The sequence below is a fragment of the Cebus imitator genome, unplaced genomic scaffold, assembly GCF_001604975.1.
Source record: "Cebus imitator isolate Cc_AM_T3 unplaced genomic scaffold, Cebus_imitator-1.0 Scaffold29, whole genome shotgun sequence".
Taxonomy (NCBI): Eukaryota; Metazoa; Chordata; class Mammalia; order Primates; family Cebidae; genus Cebus; species Cebus imitator.
The window spans coordinates 5200415-5209787 of NW_016107344.1; positions in this window are offsets into that span (position 1 = coordinate 5200415).

Below are 9373 nucleotides of genomic sequence, written 5' to 3' on the forward strand. Positions count from 1 at the left end.
CGCGCCACCATGCCCAGCTAATTTTTTGTATTTTTAGTAGAGACGGGGTTTCACCATGTTGACCAGGATGGTCTCGATCTCTTGACCTTGTGATCCACCCGCCTCGGCCTCCCAAAATGCTGGGATTACAGGCGTGAGCCACCGAGCATTAATTTTAGTAAAATTAAAATTATTTTAATTTTCTTAAAAATAAAATTATTTTTCTTTTATTTACTCATCTACTTTAAATTTGTATTTAAAAGTAGATGAGTAAATAAAAGAAAAAAATGACTATTAGATATTTGAAATTATTTAAACATATTTATATCAGAATATTATAAACTAATATGTGATATATGACTATATGTGCGATGTATATACACATGCATACAATGCCTGCTTTTTTATAGAAATGCTTTATATACTATGCTACAATTCGCTATTTGTACTCACACAATATTATAGACATTATTTTTCATGACATAAATAGCACTCTATTATTTTTAATAACTAATATCCCACAATAAAATATAGTAATTTATTCCTCTATTAATGAGTTACTTACAAATTTCAACAATAATGATGCTGCATAAATATATTTGCATGCATTTATAAAGATATTTTAATATAAATTATTAAATCAGAGGTATATAAATTATATTTTGATTTGTACTGCTAAATCAAACACCAAAACATGTGTTCAATAGTTTCCAGTCTTTTAAAATACATACAAATGTATATTTGTATGTATGTAAATAGATGATAGATGATGGGTATAAGTAGATTAATAGAAAAAGAAGATGAATAAAGAAATGAAGGAATTCTTAATAAAGGGCAAACTAATTAGAAAAATAATCTCAGCTATATAAAAATATATCTATTTGTATTTGCAAAAGAATATCAAAATAGACTGAAGATCTCTTCTCACAAAATATCCAAAGCCACAATGTTATTTTACTTATGTGTTACCTATAACCCTGTTTAAATTGTAAGACAATGTTTCTATGTTTTCAAAACTGCCACATATAACATGAGACCCACATGATGCTCAATTTGAAAGTGAAATATTTGAAGGCCAAAGTTTTTGTCTGTTCATTGCTACATTCCACTGAATAGAACAGTGCCTGACATTTTGAAGACACTTAAAAAATGTTTTTCTGAGTGAAGGAGTGAATAAATGAACGAAAGAAAGGGGAAAATTATTGAGGAAATACTGAAAACTATATATTAACCAAGTTACTTATAGTATGTATTAGTATATTAAAGTCTTTGAAGATTCCTGCATCAAATAAACATTTTTATTACGTTTTAGCAACCCTATTAACTGACAAATTAAACTTGTTATTTAATGGTTTATACCTAATTTCTTAGAAAAACTTTCAACACCCAGAAAAATAAGCTGGAATATATGTTCCAATGGATATTTTTTTGGAAAACCATATTGTTTCTAAAATTCAATTTACATAAGGTGATCCAATTGCCCAAGAATGACTTTTAAATACAAGTTTTTTAAAGGTTGTTTAGAATGCCAAATTTTAATCTTAATGTGTATACGTTCAATACCATTATTTTCTCACCCTAAAAGGGCACTATTGTAGATCAGTGAAATGAGTTGCGTCTCACTGATGACTTTCCTATCATCCTTATTTTATACCGACAAGCTTGTCTGAATTTCTTTTATGATCCCAACTCATTTATCTTGAATTAATTTTCTTACTGTTTCCTTTTCAAGAATTGCCACTTCTGTTTCTACAAAAAATATCCATTAATGTTTGTTTAATATTCAGTTTGCTAAAGTCTTCTCCTCTTCTTAATATTCTTAGAACAGCAGTAACAGGCACACAACTCTTCTAAAACTGCATTTAAAGTCTAGTTCTTGACTTCTAGTTATCTTGCTGTTTTTATTCTTCTTTTCCCCCATGCTTCTAAGGAACCTAACTGGAAATGTCACTCACTAATTGACATTGACTGGTTACTGGGTTAGGCTTTATAAGGGACTGCAAAAGAGATGCATAATCTCTAATTCAACTGTTACTGCCAAATAACAAAGGAGGTTCATTGATTCTGCAGAGACAAAACACCAAGCACTCAGAAAAACCCAATTCTCATAAAAAACATTAAGGCTGTATTATTGTTCAGTAAATCTTCATTTTATTCTGCAACAAGACAATATTTTACAACTCCTTTGCAAACACTTTAATGAAATGATTAGTATATTGACCAATTAAGTAATTCTTCCTTTCCGACTTTATTTCTTGGCTTTCCTTTTCCTTGATTTCTTATTATATATTGTAATAAAATAATGAGCACATCTTGAGTCTATTGTTTTACTTCAACAATTCATATAAAGATTTTAAAGTCAATCAGAAATTACTTCTTTGATACAAAATATTTCTCAAAAATTTATCAGTTGTTTTCTTCATATGTCAAAAGTTTAAGTGCATCAAATATGCAGGCTGGTGTCTGGTGGGGTCCCCTTTCTTCGTTCATAGATGGTAGTCTTTTTGGATAGAAGAGATTTAAAAGATATATACAACTATACACAGATACAGTTTCAACTATACATATATATGATTCTATCCACATGTAAATACATTCTTAGTGAAATATATAAGCAAATGTGTGTATACAGATATACCCACATTTATCCAGATTTAACAACAAAGACAGGAATTCTGTTATACAAGGAATAATGTCCTGTCAAGGTAATAAACCCAGAAAGCTTTCCCTCCTCATAAGCAGAGATGATTTCTTGATATTACAGGTTAAAGATAGTCTTTCTCCAGAAGGAAAAACAGGCAGATATACTGGCTGTCCCTATATAAGCACTGAGTGGCATAACTTCGGAGTTCCTCTCCTGTGATGCAAACCCACTGCATGCATGGATATCTGGTTCTCACTGTTTGAAGACTGGGGTTCAATAAGTTTGTACTAAGATGCTACTCTGGCTTGGTGTTTTTGGTGTGTATAATATGCAGTATGTTTCTCTGATCCAGCAGTCTGAAATATCTCTCCATATATATGAAACTTTGGCAGACTAATTTATTGGCTTGCAAGTAGAGAAAGACCTCAAACCCTTCATACTTATATTTCATATATAATACCTACAATATTCTATCCCCCAAAAAACAGAAGAATCTTTTCTCAAAACAGTATTACATCACTCTAATAAATGATGTCACGCATCACTCTAAATAATATAGTTAAGCAATTAATTTATTTTTTGAGACAGGGTGTTGCTATTTTTGCCCAGGCTAAGTTTGAACTCCTAGGCTCAAGTGATCCTCCTGTTTTAGCATCCCAAGTAGCTGAGACTATAGGAATGCACCACTGCACCCAGTTTATAGTTTATATATAAACTTTTTCAAATCTTTTAAAGTATCCAGGTATGCATGGGTTTTGTTTATGATAACATCCAGGAAACAAGCATCTATTCTGTTATAAAAAGCAATAAGCTGTAATGAAATTAAAAAGTCATAACCTAGGATGATAATGATGTAAATACGCAGTGACTTCTACTACTGACTATTCAGAATTAGGCCAAGCTGTATTATTAGAAACACAATCCTTCACAAGACTGCCCACACTTGAGACAATAGTTACAAATTTAAGGATTCTCAGGCTACCTTCATTTTTGAACACTGGCTACAAATCTGTAGGTAGCTGTAACAATTTCAAGTTCAGTACTTTGTTAGAATAACTCACAGGACTCAGAAAAGTGCTATACTTATGATTTTGATTTTATTGTAGCAAAAATCACAAGTAGCCAAAGGGAGAGACTCACAAGGAGAGATCTGGGAGGGAGTCAGCTGTGAAGCTTCCATCATCCCCAGGATTATTACCCACTTGGCACATCATTATGTGTCAGTATGTAGAGTATTGTCAACTAGAGAAGCTCCTCTAAGTCTCAATGTCCAGGGCTTCTATTGGGGTTTCATTTGTAGGCATGATTGATTGAATCAATGACCAAGTGATTAAAATCAATCACTAGCCTTTTCTTTTCCCAAGATTAGACTGACCTTCTAATTACATAGTTGGTCCTTCTGGTGGTCTGCCCTCATCCTAACTTGTTAGCATAAACTTTGCAGGGGCCCGCCATGAGTCATCTCATCAGCAAAATAGTTTGAGGGACCCAGCATAAACAACAAAGATACTTAAGATATTCCATGGATTTAGATGCTACCTTCTAGAAACTAGGAAAAAAGATCAGCCAATTATTTTTGTTTAAAGAGTACGTTTTATATTGTATAAAATATAAAGTATTTTACATTTTGATAAGAAATAAACATACAGAAAACAATAAATGTTTTATAGTAAATGCTTAATAAATGTTTTATTAAGAAATGCCAATATAATCTTCAATAGGTAAAGTTCTATAGCACTCTACTATTTACATCAATATATTATACAAAGAGTCAGATGTGGTCCTATCATAAGCAGAATATCAAAAACTGATTCATGTTTTAAAAAGTTTTTTCGTGTGTGTTTGTAAAGCTAAGAGAATATCATCATTTGATGTATCCAAGCAAAAACAGTATAACTGTCATCATCTGAGATGGCAGATTAGATGACTTCAGAGTTACTTTTTCTAGTCTAAGAATATATTATTTTGAATTTATGTGGTATACCGTTCCATGTGTAACATCCCTTCTGAAACTGTTTGCATCACTGATGTCAAAATATACTCCTTTTTAGTTCCACTATTGCAATGAATGATACCAGTATCTGATCAGTTTCACGAACCTAGAAACTTAGGAATGAATCACTCAAGACTCTCTCCCAACCACGATCCATCAAGTCCTTTGAGGTACACTCCAAAAAATAACTTCAGATTTTTCTCATTTGTTCAGTGTTACTAGCACTGACTTCAACTGCGATCTAACAGTCTCTGAGGTAGACTGCTAAACCGCTTCATCCTGAACTCCAAATGTGACTCAAATGTGAAGGCCACAAAGTGAGAAAATGCATAATGAACACAAAACTGCCGATCTTAGAAAAACAAAAGTGTTATTCTAGTACTCCTTTATTTGGGTACATAAATATTTATATAATCAAGTGTCCAGCCCTAATAAATGTAACCTCAGTAGTGCCCACAAGTATATTCTTAGCCAAACCATCTTTCTTTTATTCCTGTTTGTCGTTGATGGGGGCACTGAAGAAGAAAGTGTTTAGAGGAAAGCAGAAATCATTGGGCAACTTCTTAACAAAGTCCAGAAGAGTGAAATATCTATTTTACCAACAAGCTTCACTTCACCTACTTCAGAATAAATACAAGTATTCTGTATTTTATGGTGTACTATTTGGAGAAGTAAATTCCATTGACAATGACCTTAAGCAATGTGACTGCATAAACTTTATTAGGAAAAATGTCCTCTAGGTGTATTTAAGCACTATCCTTTTATATTAGTTCCTTAAAGGGCATATGTTATAAAATTTCTACCTGAAATACCTAAAGTGACCATGAAATTTGCCATGGCAGAACTTAATCCATCCCAGAAGTCATATGCTCTTGTCAAAGTTAAAATGATAACGTTGTATCCTCTTTTTGTCTCTTCATTAAATGACACTGTTGGGGAAATTATTGTCCATTTATGTCAAAGTCGCTGAGGCAATAAAATGAACTTTATCATTCGTATCTAACAAAGAGAGTCACTGAACTGTACTAAAATCTACATTTTATTTTTGGGAATGGACAGAATATGAACCGAAACTGAGCTCCAGTAGTTCCAATTTTGGGACAAAAAGTTACTTCTCTGCTATTTAAGAAGTTCTGAAGGACAAACTTTAGATAGAAATTTCTAAAATAATGAATCAAATGAATAATTGCTGGGAACTCTTATAAACGTAAAATTGTATCTATTCAAGGAGGTAACAAGTATGGTTTGCAGTTTTTTTCTTCCCTATTTCGGAAGTAATCAAACTCCCCAGGATAAAGACAACGTTTCACAAACTCTCTTATTGTTAAGTGTGACCACTTTGTTAATTTTCGGCTAGTAGGATAAAAAGAGAAGTGCCATGTATCAGCTTCAAATTTCTTCAAAAGACAGCTGATATGGGGGTTTTCCTCATTTAATTTGTTCTTTCCTCACTCCTGCTGCCTTTACACAGATGTGATGACAGATGCTAAAGTCCTAATTTACCCCATAGAGAAAACTGATGGAGTCTAGATGTATCAGTGATGGAGTGAAAGGGACGTAGGGACTCCAGGAGGAAGAGTTACTGCGCATGCCCTGGTATGCACAGCTTCAGACTTTATGTGAAACAGAAATATGCTCTTATCTCTCATTTATGACACTCTTATTTTCGTCCTCCCAGTAAAATCTAATACCAATAGAAACTGTGACATTTCCATGGAATAAAGGTAGTCAAGGAAGTGCTACTCAAAGTGTAGTCTGCTATGAATTGTTACAGGTCTTTGATAAGCTTAGTAGAGAAACACGCAATAAACATTTAGAAACTTCTTGAGGACTTGACAATGACATATTTTTATTTTTTTAAGTGTTAATCTGTAACGGTTTGAATTAAAGGATCTTTATCACAGATAATTTGAGACTGCTTATGTAATATGTATTGTTTATCTGTGTTATTTCCATTCATAAATAAAGGTTGCAGGGATTGTGGACTTTATCTAGAAAACCTAAAATGGCTAAACAGATATAGAAAGTCATTCTGTGTCTGCTGTTTCTACTGACCATGAAAAACAATCGGGGAGCTCACTTTAGCTATTTTTAAAATTATATTTCTTGCATTAAACCTATTCTATAAACCTAACATGAGGCTCTCATACAAGATTCTAGAGACTCTAATAGAGATAATTACAGATTCTTTGCTGAAATATTGGTCCTGAGTTGTTTCCAAGTTAGTGACATGAATAGACAGCGACAGGTCCAATTATAGACAAGTTTCTACAGCAGAACAGGTAAACTCTGGCCAAGAAAACAGGTCAATATTAATGGCAGTTCTTGAATAACCTGGAAGGAGGGAGGGAGAGGAGAAAAGAGTAAAAGAAAGAAGAGGGACTGAAAGTTATTTTGCTTCCTACACCTCTTGTACATGTGCGGTAGTAGTAGGGTGTTACACAGGAATAAGTTTATGGCCCAACAGTCAAGCTATTAAATAATTACATATACCTTAGCAAAAAGTGAAATGAAACTTGAAGATGATAATCACTAGTCTTCTAAAATATATATATGTATATATATATATATATATATACACACACACACACATATACATACATTTGTAGAAATATAAATATTTCTCTCCCAATATTTCTCTACATAAAATAGCTTTTATGAAACAAAAAAGCAAGCAATGAGCGCTTCACAAACAGAATTTTCTTATTTCGTGTCTTTATGATTTTCCAGGCAATATGCAATTCATTTCAATTTTGTAGCTTTATTTATTGCCCAATTTTGTTTCTTATTTGCTATTGAAGATTATAAAGTCTATCAAATATACAACTTAATGAGTACCCTGGCTTCTCTTTTTACTGCTGACCATGAACAATGCAGGAGAAAAAAACAGAGAAACAGCTTTATCGTTACCTACTGCCACTAAAAGATAAAGCATGGCTCTGTTATTAGGGGGAATTGGGTGTGTTTTCCAATCAGATATGAAGAGAATATAAATCTTGAGGGTAAACAGCATTTAACCAAGAGAGAAGTGTAGATATAATTAAATTGCAATTATCAAAATAATAATGCCTTTACTATGAAAAAAATAAAGACATCTTGAAACAGCAGTGATGTACAGCCAAGGTATTTTCACAAGGAGTAGAATTAAATTACATTTCATTAAAAAGTAATTAATACTATAATTATTGGATGTGTCTTAAGTAGATCATCTTTATTATATATTTACTTTATCCCAGGTACTACATAAAGTCATATGAAAGAGTAACAACCCCATTTCACAGATAGGATCTCATAGCTATTTAATATGGCTTTCAAGAATAAACAATTTTATGTTAGAACAAAAACAAAAGAAATATAGAACTAAATTAACATAAAATAATAACAATTGCAGCAATCAAATACGACAATAAGACAATGTATTTTTAAAAACCAGAAATGAAAATTGCATTCTTTGCAGTATTAGGTAGATGTTGAGTACTGGGAAAGGTGTAATTGGGTTTAATTTTTTCTAACTGAAATGCAGCTATACTGTTGGCAGACATTAACTTAAACCTCTCGGACAACTATGATTTAAAAAAAAAAAAAGAATTTTAGAAGTCTAAAAGAATAATCAGAGTTTCCTCATAAGAAACATTATGCCACTAAAGAGTATTTTAACAAAATGAAATGTTAACTTAGCTTCTTAAATGTAAAACATCACAATGTGTAACAGAAATATCAAAGTCGTTATCCCCTTTAAAGAGTACCCTTAAAAATATCAGGATGATAAAATTAGAAATAAAAACATGAATTTAGAAAATCTATACTATTCACAAATGAAAAATTTGAAAAATCTCGCTGTATCAAATCTGTAAATATTACAGTTGCTTTCATATAGACTATTGTTAGAGTTTAAAGAATAAGATCATGCTTAATGCCTTAATTGTGAACAATCATCTTGACTTTTTCTCCTTTGGTCTGTATTGCAATAAAAAAGTGATCTGGATGGAAGAATGAAGACTGTAAAGAAATAAATTGAATTTGTATGTCAATATTCAGTAATTAACAAGTGAATGTTAGAAATCACTTTTCCTTGGAATAGTTAAATGTGTTTACATTTTGTGGAAAAACCAAACTGAAATTTTTGGGCTAGCTAAAATATTTTAGAGACAAAGTCCACTCTTTCAAAAAGAGCAAAGACTCTACCAAGGTCTGTAACCTACATCTTAAAAATAGTATCTGAGGTTTGAGCCTGAAATTACCCTGTGTTCATATATTGAAACAGGAATAGTTTGGTTTTCTGATACTGGCTATGAATGTCATAGTTGTTTCTTGTTTTTGGAAATATGTCTTATCTACTCTGTTAAAGTTTCATTCAAAGAGGTAGTATGAAAAAACAAATAGCTGAACTTCATTGAGCCTACAATAAAAAATGGATGAATTGTTTTGTACCTGTATGGATGTAAATTTTTGTTTAAGAAATTCTCAGTATGTGGCAGCATTCAGTTTGAGACTTGCTTCTTTAATAACAACATAGCAAAATTATGACATGTTAGTTAACATTTGCCTAACTCAAATTTGTATTTTGCTACCATTATTTACAAAACAAAGCCCAAGCATTGTACCCCATCAAATTAACAGGGCAGCGCTAAAGAATCCAATATATAACTTTTGCTTGTTTTTTGATTCAGAATTTTAACTAGAAAACAGTAAGATAGTTTTGCTGAGTATATAAAGAATGTTTAAATGTATGAGATAACTGGCCTTACTATATTTAT